This window comes from Hylaeus volcanicus, chromosome 7 (genome assembly GCF_026283585.1).
Source record: "Hylaeus volcanicus isolate JK05 chromosome 7, UHH_iyHylVolc1.0_haploid, whole genome shotgun sequence".
NCBI lineage: Eukaryota > Metazoa > Arthropoda > Insecta > Hymenoptera > Colletidae > Hylaeus > Hylaeus volcanicus.
The window spans coordinates 12,416,742-12,437,234 of record NC_071982.1 but is presented as its reverse complement, the minus strand read 5'-3'; the positions used below and the strand labels follow the sequence as shown (position 1 = coordinate 12,437,234).

General features: G+C 40.6%; 1 protein-coding gene across 12 annotated transcripts in view; it reads right to left on the bottom strand.

Moving 5' to 3' along the window:
* Positions 1-20,493, bottom strand: part of LOC128880024 (proteasome subunit alpha type-5-like) — a 198,024-nt gene that overhangs the window by 102,977 nt on the left and 74,554 nt on the right. The window lies entirely within an intron of this gene.

Below are 20,493 nucleotides of genomic sequence, written 5' to 3'. Positions count from 1 at the left end.
GTAGATAAGGAAAGGGTGAAAGGGAATTTCCATTTTTGAAGATTTTATTGATGTGACATGTTTGGTTAATGATACCTGGTGTTATAGACTGTTAAGTCATGGATGGTTACACAATGTGAATGTTTACGTAAAGTAATGGTATGTATTGAAGATTAGTGAATGAGAATTGAAAATGAGCAGCTTTCATTGCAACAGGACAAAGTGTTTTCCCCTCTTTCTACTTGACCTACATAGGTCAGAAGCTCTTAGACTTCATTACATGCTCTAATTCACGAAAACTCTCGAGAAAATACTAATGACTCAAGCGGAGAAATGATTCACTCGCCTATGCGCAAGACAGATGCGCAGCAGACCAAAAGCTTCGTCTGCTACATAAACGCGTAAGGTAAATGCACAGAGAACATCGTCTTTTTTCTGCTAGTGATGCTAGTAGGCAAAGAGCTTTCATGAAGTATACAGGGTGTCCCAAAACTCGGGGAGGAGCCGGAAATGGGGGGTAGCTGAGACGATTCTGAACAACAATTTCCTTTGCAAAAATGTCGGATGGGGCTTCGTTAAGGAGATATTAAGAGAAAACCCCGACCAATCAGAGCGCGCGTAGACCGTTGGAGCGGCCGCGGTAGCAAAGGCTACGCGCTAGGTCGATGCTTCGATGCACGTCGAGTCACTTGTTCGCGTGCAAGCGCGGCCGCCAGCGCGTAGCCTTCGCTACCGCGGCCGCTCCAACGGTCTACGCGCGCTCTGATTGGTCAGGGTTTTCGCTTAATATCTCCTTAACGAAGCCCCATCCGACATTTTTGCAAAGGAAATTGTTGTTCAGAATCGTCTCAGCTACCCCCCATTTCCGGCTCCTCCCCGAGTTTTGGGACACCCTGTATACTACTGAAGAAAGTTTCATATGTGTATACTCTTTAAGTATGCCTAGCGCAATCTTTTGTCGCCGAGACGACTGTGCTTTGGCGGTTTGTTGTATCGTGTGAGAGGTGCTTCACTTGCAAGTTGTATTAAAGCGCTGGTAACCCTAACGTCGGCCCTGAATGCAAGCCTGCTGGGACCATACCACGGGGCGTGTAAATGTGGGCTACGCGATGCAGGATGTTGTATAAATTAGTGTTATGGATACCCGGGTAAATCGAGTGGACCTGGTAATGCTCTACAGGGTAAGAATTATGTGCGTGGCGATCACTTTACTCGAGTATTGATTCTACACATCAAAAAAGTATAAGGCTACATTCTTCTTCGATAACAATGAGGACATTGGTACCATCTTCAAATAAATTTTGCAATTGACAAGGATAACTATAAAGATGGTACATATATTTATTTATCTTCTACTGCTGGCGATATAAATGGTTATTTTAGCTTCTGATATTTATAAAAGTGATGTTTCGTTAAAATTATCTGCTATTTAATTAAAAATTCACGTTCCCGCGAAACTAATGGTGATTCAATGTATGATATTTTCTGAGACTATTTATAAAGGTACCATTCGTCGTGACTCTACAAGGAAACACTTTTAAATTACAAGAATTACCGATGACTATCGTACGTATAGTACACGAATACTTTATTCGTAATGAAACAATTCCCATTCGATAAAAACTTTTTCTTTCCATTCGTTTCGGTTTATCCGCGCAAGTTTCGATGAAACGTGTATAAATGAAAGTTAAACACTCGATATAACATCGTTAACAACGCGCTTTAGTCTTGATAAACTACAGCCACGAGTGATAAACTATTTAATCGAATCAACGTGCTCGCAGGCATGATAAAAAATTAAATAAGATAAATGGCTCTTGTGTCAGACCCGTGTTTTATTGGACAGTCGAGCCTCCATCGTACTAATGGTCTTTTCATTATGGATTTCCGAGCTTTATCGAGGACCCACTAATTTACATTCTACCGTGAGACCTTTTCTAACCACGGGCCAACGGTTATTAATACGATCCCAATATCGAGTGATTTAAAGATCTGGAAAGCGATCGTTTGGATCTAAAAATTATTACTATATGTAGGTTTCGCATAATCGTGTGGGAACCAAAATCTAATTTTAATAGGGAAACTTAAATTTCTGGTTCTCCTAATCTTTCCTTAAAACTCGAAGCAAGTCTTATTTAAAAATTTATGGATTATAATCACAGCATTCGAGAAACCACGAAACTGCTTCATTTTTATATCGTTTTGTGCTCTCTTTCAAATTTCCTTTTTCGTGCTGATTCATTTCAGAATCAATTATCCATCCCAAAAGGTGAAACGGACCTGTCGAGTCATTGGAACCTTTTAAATGATGAAAACAAAATACCATTGTGTTTCGTGAGAGAAAACTACACATTGAGGCGAGTTTATGATAAAGAATTTCGAGTTTGCACAGCGGGATGCGTGGCTTTGTAATTTATCTTCCCTTCGCAAACAGGATACGTCGATTTAACCGAGACTTCCAACAACCCCATTACTTCCCTATTTTTATTCGATTTACGATCTATACATCATTTTGGGGATTACCATGCAATTTTAATCGACTTTTATTTTAACAATTGAGCTCTTATAGTTCGTGTACCTCGGGATTGCTAAATTCATACTGTTGTAGCTGTAATCGAACTTAGCTACAGCTATTGAGGGTAGTAAGGAACTAAAAAACTAAGAAACTGAGAATTTGAGAAACTATAAAGCTAAGACAGTGAGAATTTGAGAAATTAATGAACTAATAAACTAATAAACCTACATACTTTATTTTTAAACTTCGGAGCAACGAATCAAGAAAAATTCTTATTCCCTCATATATCAACCCCCTCGAGCTTCGGCCTCCAATAATCAAGTTGACCTAACCATACCCTCTACACCCTACAACGTTTCTCTAAACACTAAAACAAGGGTTAAGAGCATCGCCAGCAGGCGTTACCCGCCGAAGAAGCCACAGAAAGCGAAACCGTTCTCACGTGTCGGCACGCACGAAATTTCTGAAGACGATTGCGTGGGCGGGGTACCAAACGTTCCCCTCTGGCTCACGTTTTTCGCTATTTTTTTCGCGAACACATCAGAAGACCACTTACACAAGGTTGCGACGTCTCTTCTGCGCCCCGAGCATAAGTTATACGCGTATTATGCGGCTGCCGGGCAGCCGGCAGCATCACGAAACGGTAACACGAGAAACCGGACCCGCATCTAACGCATACGCGTGCACGCTTGTGGGTGTAGGAAGCTGCTACCACGTACAACCGTGGACCGTTTCGTCGATTTCCACCACGATAAAATCCGCTACCGCGCCACTGGTCCCTCTATCTTCTTCCTCCGCGGACGCCTAATCCTCATAAAAATGTCCGCGACGAAAAAACGCCTACGCACGGGGAACCGAACGTTCACGGAGCGTCATTACACGATGACCCCCCTCCCAGTCCCTAATTTAGGGAATTTATCGGTAATGGAGCATTCGTCATTCGTAGGAGCACTGGTTTCGTGTATTTGTTCGGGGTGATTAGATTAAGATTAACCCTTTAGGATTAATCAGTGGATCATGGTAGGATCATGAATGCCATAACCAAGTACAACATTTCTTGCGCCCTTTCACACGACGTGTCTGACTCGTATTTTTCACATTTGACTCAAATTCTGTGCCACGAGTCTTACAAGTTGTTATAGGTTAAAGGGTTAATTAGTAGAAAAGGAACTTAGTTTCTTGGTTTCGTGGTTTTATTAGTTTGTTGGTTCTATAAGTTTGAAAATTTAACCCTTTGCACTGGAGAGGTGACTCTCAGTCACCATTAAGTTTCACGCAGCAAATCTACAATACCTAATGTTTCCTTAGGTTTAATTTCTTTGGAGCACGAAGTGTCAACAAAATGATTGTCGGCGAGGTAAAGGTGACTTTATTCTCAAATCTAGATAGCTTAGAATTCATGGCAATAGAATGCCAAGACACATCACGAGTTGCTGGTAGATACCAGAAAAAAAGGCCTCGAGTGCAAAGGGTTAATAGGGTTTTCTATAGGGTCAATCAATCCATGCCAATTTTGTTACCTAGTTCAATAGCTATATTTTTCTGAAGAAAGGTAGCACAAAACTTTGAACAGCTGTAAAACCGACAATTTTCAAAATATGTCAAAATCCTTCGAGATACGTTCAAATATCACTAAAGACAACATATCCAAATTTTGTCAAAATCTGAGATGTTATTCCAAAAAGTGTCCCTAATATTGACTAAAAAACCAAGACACCAAATAAAATAAATTAAACTTCTCTCGTTCCTTCTCTAACTTTCGTATCCTTTTTCCTCGACACCCAGTGAATTCCCCCTAAATTTTCCAAGAGTATCCAGAGTAGTCTCCAGAGTAGTCTCCAGAGTAACTCGATATTAAACAACCCGAGGTTGCGTAGCGACAAATGGCGAAAACGATTCGTCTCGCGGACAAGATAATCCGCGGAGTCCCGTCAGCGGAAGCTGACGTGATCCGCTCGCATGAATATCGCTAAATACGGCGTATTTGTCATGCGGGCATTAAAAACCATAAGCACGGACCACGGAGGCCACGGTCGTCATTGAACGCTCCATCTCGCGGCGTTGCAGCCAGGCGCACGCACCGCGATTTCTCATGATTAACGCAGGTGGGATTAAGCCTCCACGTGGGAAAAATCGAGAAAGCCGAATTCGAAAGAATCGCAGCCAGTTTGTCACGTGGCGTGTGATTCGAGCTCCTCGAATCGCCGCGAATAAAAGTAATCGCGTCTTCGGGGGTTGATCTTGAAAACGACGGGATTATCGAAACACTCGCGTGATGGGGGCCATTTTTATACGGTTGCGGGACGAGTCTTTGTGGAGGACGACGAGGTGGCTTTGCAGGTTTTATACGTGCAAAGTTTGTGCGGATGATTTGATGATACTTGTAATTATTATTGTTATTAATAGTATGTCGAATGTCGGTAGCTGGTGTTAATTTTTTTATCAGGGAGATCATTTCGAGGCAAATGTAATACTTTTCGGGGGGGTGGGGGGTGGCTATTTGGTATTTTTTTGTGGAAATGAGATTGTAGTCTACGAAGAGAGAAATTTTTATAAAGAGTCTTTATGGAGTGATGGTCGATAAATTAAGCATACTCTGGGAATTCTTTTTCGGAGTCTATAAAATAAAGAACGATTCTAATGATTTTCTACTAATAATACTATTGGGGAAGAGTATTGAAATATTTTTATAATAAATATTCTTTCTAAAGTATGCTTCATTCTTCGGCCCTCACACCAGAAGGATCTCTTTAAACCTTGAAGGAATTTTCCTAACTTTTCTTCCGCGAACCATAGTTGTTGAACTATTAATTGAACGAGAATGATATTCTAGGTGTTTACAGGAGAGTAAGTTTTATTTATAAGGTTGAGAAGTCATGTAATTTCACTGTAACGTCGGACGTATCAGCCTAGCATTTGTTCGTTATTTACATTAATTTAATTCTTCCTTTACATTACTTTGCATTTGCTTAGATGCCTCTTTTCCAGTAGTCTGTTGGGAACCCACTGGACCCTATATAGCTCGGGTACCTCGGGATTGCTAAACCCGTACTGTAGCTATAATAAAATATAGCTACAGCCCCTGAGGGCGTGTTTGCAGTAGATATCATATCAATCGACATCTTGAACTACTTCACAAAGCTAAACTAAATTAAACACTTCTCCCACAACCTAGACTGTTATACTAAATATTCTATTATAACCTCGACGATCCCATCAAGTATACCCTGACCTACTTCACAAAGCTAGATAGATTGAATTAAATATTTTGACCAAAACCTAGATTTTTATATTAAATATTCTGTTATAATCTCAACGATCCCATCAAGTATAGCCTAGCCTACTTCGCAAGACTAAACTGAACCAAACTGTACAAAAAATTGAGAGGTGTGCTGCGATAAGGATGTAGCTGCATTTCTTCAAATTTTCCTTCTTATTGCATCACGAAACCTCTACACACCCCTCAATTACACTTTTACAGCAAAGATTCAATAACAATCGCGACGATCCTATCTAGTACGGTCTACTTTGCAAAGCTAAACCGAATTAAACACATGCTTGTACCAAAAACTGGACATTTATACCAAAGATTCTATTGCATTCGCGACGATCCTATCAAATATCCGCTGGACTAAACAGAAACGAAAAGGGATCGTCGTTTCCTTTTAAAAGATCCCTCTTCATAAATCCCTCCGGATCGACTACCAAATGCCCTGTCGTGGCGTAAGTAGGCAGGCAGTCAAAACGACAGCGAAGAAAAAGAAATACAGCCGGAATATAAAAATAACGACACATCATTAGAGCGAGTTGACCAAGGGAATTCCACGAGGAGTCTTTTTGTGCGACCCTACCCACCGGGGGAGAGAGCCATTCTGGCTCAGTTCTTCCGAGGAGGTGGATATTCCTGGAACTCGTTGATCTTCTTAGCATCGTGCCCGCCGAAAGTCGATGCTGGTTCCGTAATTAAGAGTACCGGCCCTCGCCGATTGAATTAATAATAGATAATATTCCGTTGGGTAGAGTGGCCCGCGTAATGGATCTCTTAATTATGTCGTTTTGTTTCGACGATTAAGGCGCCATCCGCCCACGACGTTCTCCCGGAATCGACGTTGCTCGCGTGAGGAATCCTAATTTATGAAAATGTATTGTAATTTAATCGCGCTTATCGAACGAGATTTATCGATCTACGGCTCTATCGGACGGTTTCTTTTTATTCGGCGCTTTCGAGACGAACATCGGTTCGTTCTAACGTTTGGGACAGTTGGAGTCGAGTTACATTGGATTATTATAATTTTAGTAGTTAAAACGGGAGTGTGATCGAATTCTGAACGGAATGAAAACAGTCTTGGTCTATGTAAAGGCTCTACTTCTAGAGACAGTAATTATATACATTCACAAAAAAATTATTTATATAATCTAATTATAGAAAGAAATTTGCTTCAAGTGGTACCTGCCAGGAAAGTCTCACTGAAGTATTTTAAACGAGTAGGTTTGTTATTATTAAAAATTAAAAAGCAAATTTAGAGTTCGGAACAGTATACACGCACATCCTCAGAACAGAGTGTGTCACAAAGTAATAAGAAAATATAAAAATTCTATAATGAAAATTATTATGTTTGAAGAATGCTTTCATATTTCCTTTTCGTATTTCCATCGGAGCTCCCTGCAAATAATCTTTCGATCGAACCTAATAATTCTCCACAAGTCTGGCTCAATCTGTTAACATTCTTGGCGACCAACCCAACTGTCGGATTAAAGTAAACACCAAGCACGAAATTAAGAAACGGCCACTCTGGAAATTCAATATAACGAAAGAACGATTCGCTGGTGATTGTAAATAATCGAATTTTCGGACATCGTTGTCGAAATGGTCGATTCGAGTCGATATACTCGATCGCCGAGGCGAGTTAACGGGGCGTAAAATTAATCGAAATCGCGGCAGCCCACTCGACGATCCGCGGTGAATATATTTTCATAAATTAGGATTCCTCACGCGAGCGCGACGCCGATTTTCGGAGAAGCGTCGTGGGCGGATGGCCCTCCTAATCGACGAAACAAAACAACATAATTGAGAGATCCATTACCGCGGGTCACTTTCCTCGGGGTATATTATCGATTATTATTGACCGTTACTAGACCAAGGATGTTTATGCTGATTAGATACAGAAAAAGAATTGGAAATTGAAGGAAAATACGTGTTGTCTTTCAAATGGTGTAATGTTGTTAGTGTTAATATATTTATATATTTTATAAACATCCGCAGTCTATTCGTTACATCCTTAGGTAGTTACAATTTTTGGTAATGTAAGATCTTCTTTCATTTGTTATTTAAAAGTTTTATCCAGATTAGAATTTTATCTATTATGAACTTGACGGTTTATATTAAGAGAAATAAACTGGCTGAGTAGTTGCTTATTAGAATACTGTATTTTTATATCTTTTTATATATTTGTATATTTTATAAATATCCACGGTCTACTCGTTACACTATTATTTAGTTACGATTTCGGATAATATAACTTTGTTATTTAAAACTTTTGTTGTTTTCTTGAGTTCGAATTTTATCTGTCACGAACTTGACACTTTAAATTAAGGGAAAAGAAAATGTCCGAGAAGTTGGTGACCGGAGTATCATATGTTTAAAGTAATAAGCAAGAAAATGATTGATAAACAGATTTTGCGAGTCAACAAATTAGTACCGAAGAATTCGATGTCCCTCCTTTGATTATGCTCCTTTAAAAATAACGGAATGCGTTTCTTTATCATGCATGTGTGCATCAAGATATTTTAATCGAATGTAATTCGATTTTCAAAGAAACGAGATATATCGACTCTAGAGTGGAGTTGACAATAAAAATACTCCAAAAATTAAGAAAAACAATTAGTACGTGCATCAAGAAATTTTATATGAATTACATTTCCAAAGAAATTAGATATATCGACCCTAGAGAGGAGTTGACGCTAAAAATACTCGAAAAATAGAAAAAAAAAAAACAATTAATTGTCTCGCCACAAAAAGTCAGAGAACCTTTCTAAAATTCCTCCCATCCAGATCGCTATCAACCTAACCGCACGCACGCGAAAATTCAGATCCGTTCTCCTCCTTTTAACGAGTTATGAATCCCGCTCATCCGTGACACGTCGAGGTAAACATTTATTAAAACGAGCCCGTTCCCTTGCGCCGTAAAACCTCGTGGAAGCCGGTGCGCGAGCATCGATAAGATATGAAATCGAGGCGTTGTATCGGGACGGCGATTTTCAAAAAATGAACGACGAACGAAACAAAAAACGCGCTGAAAACGTCGAAAGAGATTGCAAGCGGTCAAGAACGCCGGAGAGGGAGAAACGTTTAAAGGCGAGCCGATAAACGAGGCGAAACGAAAATAGCCAGCTGCAGGGAGGAAGTCGCGCGAGAAATAAGAAGGCCAGAAATTAATGCGCAAAAAAATATAAATAACGCCGCTCATAAGGCGGCGGGGCGGTCGGGTTGCTAACTTAATTAGTGAAATTAACGGGGCCGCTCAACATGTTGGAGCTAAGTGCGGCAATATACGCTTAAGATATTTCCCGGCTCTTAAAACGCTCACATTATGCGCTCGATATAATACGTGCGCGAGTAGGTGTGCCCCGGTCTCGAATTAAACGCGCGATTAACACGTTTCGCGAAAACCACGGTGCGCGCTTGAACTTGTAATGCGACGCTGGCATTGAAGTCTCCCCGCGGGAATGCGCCTAATCGCGAGATTACGCTAGGCGCTGGGAAATTCAGGCTTGTCTGGTGGACTTTATTCGACGCTGAATCTAATTCCGTTTTACGGGAGACTTGGCGCTGGTTTGTTTATTTATGTAATTATTTAGGTATTCAAGTGGTCGATGCCTAGTCTTGTACTCGATGATAAGGTCGATAAAGAGGTTGTTGCGATAGTAGGTCATTCGAATAGTAATGGGAGGTATCGAGTGTTATTTCTCTGTCTGCGTTATAATGTGAGAATATAGAGCTTTGTTTTTGGATGCAAGCAATAAATTCTGTTATATTTCATTTGTAAAGCAACTATATTAGCATGTTGACTGACAGAGTAATACTTGAAAATTTCTACGAGGCTAAAAGTACCGATTATTATTATTTCTCTGTCTGAGTTATAATTTGGGAATGTAGAGAATTCTGTCAACATTTTTGGATGCGAGCAATAAATTCTTTTATATTTAATTTGTTAAGCAGTTATACATCAGCACGTTGACTGACAGAGTGATACTTGAAAATTTCTACGAGGCTAAAATTATGTTTCTATAATTGGTAACTGTATAATTGAACATGTGGATTAATTTTTATTTTTGAAATTTGTGCAAAATTGATAAATTCTATTCAGATTTATTTTTGTTTAACTCTTCACTTGTACAATTAATTTATTGATTTTTCTAGTGAAAAGCCCTGTCACCTGTGTATGGGAGACGTGGCAGTCGATGTGTTAACCTTTTAAGCTACAGTTTAAGCTCCAACAGCCTGAATATCCGACCACGAGTCTTACACATGATTGTAGCTTAAGAGGTGAAGAACACCAATGTTCGATTATTCCTTCGAAGTTAGGTCTGGGTTAAAAACTATTCCACCTTTTGCTTAACTCTATTATTTTATTTAAAGTTTTTCATTCATGTGGTAACACTATGAACTAACGCTAAAAGTACAATAAGTAGAAATAGGAATGTTAGCAAGTTGTTGGCATTGTTTTTCAGTGCAGCAACAATTTTATTTTTCTGTCGACTGTTCCACAAATCGATCGCCTTCCCTGACAACTCATCAAGCGTAACGGTCAGTGTGACATTTTTCAGATATGCACCCACACTATTTATAAATGATTTTCAATCATAAAAATATAATAAAATTGGCAGTCTAAGGGGTAGTTCCCTCCCTGGCATAGAAAAGCCGTAACAAAATACGAAAGACTGAGATTCTAGAGTCTGTACCAAAGAACATTCGTTCCACAGCTCCGCCATGTTCCCTCGCGAGCACAATAGTCTGAGATCTCGCTCAACACTTGGATTACCATCCACTTACCCTAAATCTCAAGCGGTCCAAGAAACGAATCGTCACCGATACGCGTCGATTGCCCTGAAAACACCGAATCCCTGCCAAAAACGAATCCCTGAAAGGCGATCCTTATCAGACGACAGGATCCCAAGGCGCACGAGTCGCTGCACTTGTCCATCGATTCCGTGGATGCGAAAACTGTTTTAAAAAAATGGCGGAATATCTGGTCAGCGCGGTTATCCGACGATAATTATCGGAGTTATCGCGGTCCATAAATCGCCTCGGCGAGGTGCTAATTTTATTCCGCTCGCGACAAAGTAATCCCGACCGCGCACTGGTGGACAGATAAAAAAGACAAGAGGGAAGCAGAGTGACCCCGAGGGAAGACGAGAAACAGAGAAAAAGGGCGCTGGTGTTTCCTTGTCACGACGGCGAGAGCGTATCCTCTCTCACGGATAACGTCAAACGAGAGAACGTTGCGAGTTAATGCGACGTCTTATCAATTTCTGCTGAACCCAATGGAAAGCCTTCCTACCTTCTCACCCCCTTCGTGAACACCTATCCAGCTCTCCACGTTTCCTTCGCGTCCCGGAGCCCCGACCTTATCCGTCGGAAATAACTGGACTGGCCCACACTCGGCGCATTCGTGGCTGAAACACCTACCTAAATACGTCTACCTGTGTCTCTGATGCGTTCGACGCATTCCCTCTGTCTCTCATTAGCCCCGTGTACAACCGTCGGAACGATATTGTGTGTTGAAACCGGCGAAATAACGCGATCCAGAGGTTTTACACGGTCGTTCACGGGCTTGATTTACCACGGTGGCCGAGCAACGACATGCTCGCCATCCCGGTTACGATCGCTTTCGAGTGTTATTGAACGGTTTAGAGCAGTGATTCTTAACCAGTGAGTCGACGGGACACAGGTATCGTGGACGTGAACGGGAGATGTTTCGGGAACTTTCGTTTTTTTTGGAGGAGAATCTAACGCCGTTGTGGTAGGAGCTGCGTCTGAGGATGTATTTGGGTTTTGAATTTAGGTAAACAATCGCAGGGTGGTGTCGAGTAAGACCGAACTATGATCTTCTTCAAAAAATTGATTACAATAACGGTTATTTTTATAAACTCATGACCGCAGGAATTGATTAAAATAATTTATATTTTTTACAAATCCGTGGTCTTCAAAAATGTATTAACCCTTTGCACTCGAACTTTCAGTTACCATTAGGTTTCACGCAGCGAATCTAAAATACTTAATGTTTCTTTAAGTTTAATTTCTTTGGAACTCGAAGTGTCAATAAAATGATTGTCGGTGATGTAAAGGCTTAGAATTTATGGCAATAGAATACTAAGAAACATCTCGAGTTGCTGGTAGATTCCAGAAAAAAGGCCTCGAGTACAAAGAGTTAAAATAACTGTTATCTTTATAAATTCGTGATCTTGAAAAATTTATTGAAATAACTATTACTTTTGGTCTCTATTTAAAACACATTAGAATCGAGTATTCCTACAACTTCTCAAATCTTAACATTCTTTTCTCTATTATATATCCTTATGCTTGACAATCATGACAGACCTTCGCATAATATAATTCTATAAATTTACTGTCACAATTATAAATCTTCCGGAGTAGACTTGAACCTAAGAAGCCCAAACGTTAAAATAAAAGAGTGCTTTTTTAACATCTCCTTTAACCTGTATCTTAAATCTCGAAGATGACAAATCTCCTGAATCGCAGAAAGGCTAAGAACCACTGGTTCGGAGCGTTCGAAGATCATCGAGATGATATTTGAACGTGGCCGAATCGTGAGTGAGCACACCGAGAGGATTGCCGGCGTAAATCAAGCTTTGGTTACCCTCCTTTCGCGGGACGGAGACGTTGACTGCGATGACTTCATGACTGCTGAGTGGGAACGCGAATTCAACGCTCGTGATAGGTTTCTGTGTTCAGCGAATCGGGAATTGGAATCGTTTCTGGCGCTGACGTGCTGCGATGGAAGTGGACGCATGCATTTCACGATTGGATTATCTCCGTCGAGGGGATAAAGTTTGTAAACGTTTCTCGAGCAGCGTACTTTGTCGACGCTTCTCCTTTTCTTATTTATCGAATGCGAAAGAAGGAAAAAGGGCGAGGGATCTCGTTTTAGACCTTCGAACAGTGGGTCATCCTTGGGAATTTTTTAAAGAGATTGTACAAACTGGATCTTCATTTTTTGAGTTAAGTAAAAGTAAACACTCGTTTTGCTTATTGCTGCACTGAATGCAGAATATGTAATAATATGATTTAACATGGATTGTCAACTATTAAAGATTCTTAATTAATTTGTTTCAGTGAATCCTAGTAAATCCTAACATAACAATCAAAACATTAAATTGTACGAAATTCTTTAAGTGCCGAATCTATTTTTATTTAAAAACAGCGAAAGTTATATAGAAAGTAACTAAATTCCTTCTATTTAATTTTGAAATACGAATTAGAATCACTAATCGAAACAGAGTATTTTCCTCGACAACGTCAAAGAATTCAAATTACAAAACACAATTATAATTTGAAAAACACATCCTCTGATTTCATCCTACTAACGAAGAATTCTTGGGAATCATTTTCAGACCACCCTGTACATGCCGCCGCGTCCACAACCAGAACCTTGTAAACAGTTCTATGTATCATTTCCACGAGCCTCAACTGCCTATTTAAATATAATAACGCTGATCACCTTTCAGCGTAATTACGATAATTACCACAAAGTGTTATCCTGTTCGACAGACGTGGAAAACAACTTTGCGGCGGGAAACAGAGCGGAAATTTCGAATAGCCTTTGACGTTCGTCCAAAAAGTTCGATAAAAAATCATCTATATCCGGTGTTTAATCGACAAGCGGGACTTATTAGGCGAAGGAGCGCGCCTCGGCGTTCGAGCGCCAATGCGACTCGAGAAACCTGACAGCACGAGCGTTGCCGAGAGCTAGCAACGAGATGATGACGTTGATTATGAAAAATTTCCGAGTTCCAGTAATCTGTTGGAGAGCGCTTCGACGGATTAAATTACACGAGTGGACGATACGAGTAGAGGTATCGAGAAGAGAACCGGTACGGACGGAAAAGGGGGCGAACCGTATTTCCAGTTGGCAGACGTTCCGAGTCGCGATGAAAACCACGAGCTGGTCGATCATCGTTCCACTGACAAGGAACATCCGCCACGGGCCTTTAACCTAATCTATCTGCTATGTACTCGAGAGAACAAGGAACATTTTTTGACCGTGGATCGTTCTTGGCGCGTGCTCCAAAATGGACGAGTTAGGTGCGAATAAAATGAAATTGCTTTATACAGTTTTCAATCGTTATCTATATATGTATATAAGGATGAAGGCCTGATTGATTAAAGTCAACGTCCAGGCTAAACCCTGGTTTCATTTATAATGTATACAAGGAATAAGAAAGGATATATCGAAATTCAACCTCTATGGATGTAAAAAAGGAATTGCAACGTTTGTACGAGGAATATTTTATTTGTGGTCGGATTTGCTTGAAACTTGGTCTTAATGCTCTTTGATACAATTAATCAAACACATATTTCGGCATTTTAAAAAGATTCAACCCCGATGGGGTGAAAAGAGGCTGCAAAGTTTGTATCAACGTCCAAGTTAAACCCTTGAACCTAGAAAGCTGAAATTTTGGACAGAGGTTTCCTTTATGATGTACACAAGGAATAAGAAAGGATATTTCGAAATTCAACCCCTAAAGAGGTAAAAAGGGGTTGCAACGTTCGTATTCCAGGCGGATGGAAACCGCGGGATGCAGCTAGTCCATAATATTTTCATTAAGTGAAATATTATCAGATTTGGATTAATATTACTGTAACGGTGTGGGTATTTCTAATTAATCCTGATTGTTGATATCCGTGAAAATTATTTTCGTTTTCGACCGTCGAGTTGAAATATTATTAGTATCTTTACTAAATTTTCTTCACCTAAAAATAAACAATTTACCAAGTGAATTTATGTATATAAACTGTGGATCTCATTTAACGGACAGCCCCTCGATGATTTTTCCAAGAATTCTGCATTCCTCTAAACGGTCTTCGAGACGCATAGCCGAATTTAAAAATTAGAGAAACGTCGCGAGATATTCCAGGCGATCGTGGCGAAAAAAGAGGACACGGAAAATAAATGAAAACGTTAAAAGGCTTCAAGCTGGGAGGCGAAATTTAGATACTTTGCCCGAACTAATGATCGCAAAATGCATAAATTCATGCGTCCACGTGGCACGGGAATTCCATTCGGCACGGTATCTCGTTAAACAGGGTGAAAAAGAAAGAAACGGGCCGGAGGCTTCTCTCATTATACGTGTTTCGATATTCGTCGATGCCCGTTGTCGGAGTTTTCATGAACCGGTCCGCTCGTTCGACACGCGAATAATCCCACACGTGCGTGAATCGATACCTGATCGATTCGATCGCGAGTTATCGCCAGACGAATTTAAACGAGTCAAAACCGCACGCACGATAATAGCTGAGGGATTGCTTCGTGGTTCTTTCTCTTCCAGGAAGCGCCAGAATTTTACTCGAATCATATTGTTACAATATTTCAACTCGATACTCGAGGATAAGACTAATTTTCATAGAAATCAATGGAAGGGAACGGTTGAAACTCGAAAGAAGCAGAGAATAGACTAGAAAGAGGCTCAAAAACTAAACGTTTATTTATATTAAGGTGCGATAAATAGACTAAGAGATGTTTATTTTAATAAAGGCATGCAAAATTGTCTATAGTATGACTTCAATGCTGTTATTAAATTGACAATATTCTTCGTTGCCGACAGAATGCTCTACATTACTGACAGGTCACTCTGTATTGCCAACAGATGCTCTACTATACTGACAGAGCATTCTTCGTTGCGTTACCAAATGACATAATGCATTACCAACAATCTAACACATGTTTACATCGAGAAACAATTCCATTTTAAGTAATTCTTTAACTAATTCAACTGCAACAATGTAACATATTTTTATACTAAGAAATAACTCTATTTTAAATAATTCTTCAATTGATTCAACTTCAACCAGGTAACATATATCTATATTGAGAAACAACTCCACTTCAAATAATTCTTCAAACCCCTAACAAAAATGTATATATTAGGGGAACCGAAAAGTAATGTCATTTCTTTTACATTAAAATCAAACACATTCTTAATAAATTTCGATGTATTTTTAATGAATTATGTAATCACCCTCGTTATCGACAGTTGATGAATGATAAGTAAGTATTGAGATTCGCCGAAACGACATTACTTTCCAGTCTACCTAATATTAAACGAAACAAGATATCCAACAAAACATCATACTAAAACTCTCGAAGCGACAACAACAGATCCAAGAAATGTAAAATTCAGCCCAGGCACGCTAACCTACGATATCTGCGTGAATTTTAATAATTGCAACGATATGCACCGACTACCGACAATAAATTCTCGGCCAGGATTCGCCATGGGCCGCGGCGCCGGTTATCGTCTCTAGTTAGTTAGACTCGCGAGCCGGAGATACCGGAGGATTTACTCCGGCGATGATCCGTAATTCTCTACCGTTCCCGACTGGTCCCCTTGGTCAACCTATCGAACAAATTAGCGGTAAGATAAAGTCGACAGAGACGGATCGTCCTGCGCGGCGCACGATACAATTATCCCCGAGCACGGTGCCTGAAACTTCTTCGAATCAGTCAGGGCGACGCGATCTGGTACAAGCGACCGAGGAAACCGTGCTCCCCTGTCCCCTGCGCGATTCGACCCAGGAATTCTGAATTGCATTTTGCCTCGATCGGGACGTCCCTTCTGCCGGGCTTTCGATTAAAGCGGCCTTGATGAGGACGAGTTCGTTTCCCAGCTCGAGAATCTTTACGCGCGGTTTGCACGCGGTTCCAGGCATCGTTACTAAGATCGATGATGTTTTAAATTGGTGACGCACGAGTTAAGGAACACGTTACTCGGCTGCGTGTTCTTAATTATCGTGTGATGATTTGACATTGTGTATACGTTTGTTAGCCGTTCGTGAATTATTTATGGCGATGGGCGTGTTGAAGTTACGAGAAACCGGGAAGGATTTATGAATGTGGTTGACGATTAACCCGTTTGCATCACACGGGCAAGCGGAAAGTTCGTTTTCGTCGCCGATATTTCATTTGAAAAAATGATTTGAAATGATAACATTCTTCGTTATCGACGGAATGTTCTACATTACTGGTAGGGCATTCTGTATTGCCAACAGAAGGTTCTACATTACTGAGAATACACTCTTCGTTATCGACGGAATGTTCTGCATTACTGGCAGGACACTCTGTATTGCCAACAGAAGGCTCTACATTACTGAGAATGCACTTTTCGTTATCGACGGAATGCTCTACATTACTGACAGCGCACACTGTACTACCAACAGGTACTGCATTTCTCTCAGTGCACTCTTTATTACCAATATATAAATACAAACAGGATGAATGTTCAAATTCGATTATCTTCAAACCGAAGCATTCCATGACAAAATTCTATTATATCTTTTCGATCTACTTTTGCATGTAGAATACTTCAAACGAACGTTCTCAGATATTCTGTATATACTTGGAGTTTCTGATACCACAAACATGGATATCATTCATACATACACCTTCGAGAACCTCCATAAATTTTTATAACAATTTCTCCAACACTTTAGTCACCCTACCCAAACTTTCTTCAAAGAAATCATAATTTGCTCCAAACCAACCCTGGAGATCACCCCCTGGCATACCGATCCTTAAATCGACGAGTTCCCGCAGGCAGTTGTCGCTAATAACGATTCCACGCGGAAACCCGACTTAATGCCCGTCGACGACAAGCCTCGCGAGCCCCGAAGACAAATTTCGATTTACAAGTCGCGGAATCGACGTTAGCTGGTGGAATCTGGCCGCGGCGATTGGCCAACCTGTTCGTCGGTAGGCTGGCCAAGCGCGTGCAACCAGGTAGATAGGATCGATACCAGCCGCAGTAGTTCAGCGTAGAAAACTGCCAACGGGGACTCCCGAGATCCGTGGATTGAGTTATGGCCGAGGTCCCGGCTCGTTCGAGTCCCCAGGGGCCCCGCGCGCGTAGACGGGGCCTCTTTAAGCCGTATAAATAAACTAGTTAATAAATTAATATATCACCGGCGTATCTTTTTCCCCCGTGGCAGCCAAGTGCCCCTGCGAAAATCGCTAACAAGACCGGGGCCATTAATAATGACCGAGGCGAGGCGATGAATTCGCGCCCGCTTGTTCCTGCCCTCCTTATTAAGATGTAACCACTCATCGACCGACCGATAAGTGCGATTCAGGAAAGTGCCCGTGCTCGTTCCCCTGGAAGGATCTTTTCATTTTTTTTGTCACTGTACCGTTGCAACGGCCAAGGGGAACCCGCGTGATTTATACCGGTGATCCAGTTATGCCACTGGTTGGTTCTCAGGCTTTGTTCCTGGGTCTCGAGTGAAGCACGGGGTTCCTTTACCCCCTCTGTCGTGTGTTTGAGGTCTGATAAATAGCCAGATGCGTTTCTTCTTTATCGGGGGAAAAAATATGTACATATTTGGACCGGTACTGGTTTATGCGACAAGAGTTGCTGAAAATTATTTTTTTGCGGGAAACTCGCATGGCATTTACATTGATATTTTAAGTTGATGGTGCTGGCAACCGTCATCGATATTATTAATGGTTATCAGTGACGTTATATTTCAGAATTAAGACGTATACGTTATTTTGTCGTAAAATTAAAATTATTTGATAAAATATCGATATATTAACATGTAACCCATAGAGGGTTAATGTAAATTGGGAATAGGATTCAGTTAGGTGAAGTAGGTATAGTTTTACGGATATTTCGTGAGTGTAATAGCGCAGGTGAACGAAATAATGTAACCATTTGTGAAACAGAATATGTATTGGTTTTGTAATGCAGGACTGGATCGCCATTTTCATTAATAAACAGTCAACCTTCTTGGAATTGATTCGTGCAGCTTTTGGGTAGTTCCCAGTGGAATGTTATCTCGTTCTCCTATCAAAACCTCTTCCAATTATTCTAAATATGTCGAAAGGGAGAATTCTTGTTCCGAAGGTATTCTCTAAAACCGACTACAGTGGTTCTACAATATTCAACTCGTGTGACCGTGTTGGCCAAGGAATACATCGAGGTTTATCGTAAAGTTCCACTAAAAGTAGGATCAATGAATTTAATCTATGCACAAACTCTATCAAGCTGGATCCAAATGACATTCATAAATCCAAACATTTAGAGACTTCGCGCACGCGCAAGAGTTGGAGAGATTGAAAAAATCAAGTGACAGGATATCTCGCTACTAACAGGACATAATTTGTTTTTCTCAGAAGATGCCTTCATTGGTTTGTGACGCATTCAGAGTCAATTGTAACGGGACATTTCTTTGTTACTACAGTAAACTACAGTAAGTTACTACAGTCTCCTTAAATGCACACATTTCTCTACGATAAATGCACAGAAAGCATCCCCACTATGGGGAGTATCCGCCTGAGGGGTCCAGGAGTTCTATCGCCGAGTAGTGTGACATGATCCGAGATCAGATATCTCGGTGAGACAATGCTAATGCAACCCTGGTGTTTTCGCATCGTCCTCTTTTTTATTTGCTGTCCTTCTCTATGTTCATTATATTTCTCCTCCACTTTTCAAGCTGTGCAACAAGACATATTTATTCTGTTACTACCCATCCATGTCATCGCTTCACAGCATTTTTCACTATATAATGAGACATGAATTTCGACTGTTCGAAAATAAAAAGATTTTCAATCTTAAAATTAATGTAACCTCAATATACAGCATTTAATCTCGATATTAACAGAGGCTCGATAGAAACACGTAGGGAGAAAGCAATCTTCTTTGAAAACCAAGAGACACAGGGATGAAATGAAAGTCCCTATGAGGACCAGCTACGAGGGAAAGTTCGTAAAACGCAAAGAATGTCCACGATCCTTCGCATTTGGCCGAAGGAAGGCCGCAAAAACAATTCACTAGAAAAGGTCGTATCCATTCCAACGGTTTCCAACATGACCTATACAAGTATGCGAGCCACGAGATGGCGAGATATGTCGGCGCGTCGCTGGACAGAAGTTTAAACGATCGTTCCCTGGCTGACATATTGCAATCGCGGAATCGGTGCTGTCGATACCGAAGGCCATGGTAAAAGTATGCTCGAACTGCTTTGGGAATCGTCGTGGAAAAAGAAACGGCGAACCGCGGAGGGCATGGGATAAAGAAATTCCGGACGTACCGTCAGATTCGTATCTGATGACGGAGGAAAAGGTCGCCATGGCTACAGGCGGTTCTCTCCCTTTCTGATATCGACTCCCACAGAGACTTCGTGCGTTTTTTAAGCGGTATGCTTCATAATCTATGCGATTTTATTGGTGCAGTGTACGATATTGATAGGAAGGACGTGTTGGGTGACCTTTTATGGGGTCCTCCTTAATGAACGCCACTTTGAGCCGAACCATTTATTGCAACATCGTTGATTGCGCTGTGTTTTTTTTTTTTTTTAAAGGAAAGATTGCGCTTGCAAATGAGTATTGGTTAGTAATTGGTAGACTGCAAATGTTTATGCAAATTCATATTTCTATAGATAAGGAAATAGTATTTGAATGGAAGTGTCTCGTACTCTAAACAGTGTACGTGCTTCTTATTGTTGATATTTTATGTATTTATGAATTTCAGCACATCTTCGAATATTTATCCATATTTCCAGTTGGTAACAATGCACAAACTTCTACAGTCTAGTAATTAATAACAATGCTGTTTAGTTGTCTGTCGAGCTACCAATACGTGGCTTCAAACTCTATTCTGATCTAAATTTTGAGGAACTAATCGTCAACTAAACCTTGATATAATTACTCTAACTACGTTTTTACCATCTCAAACCACACAATATCGATTCCAGTAGCTTCCCA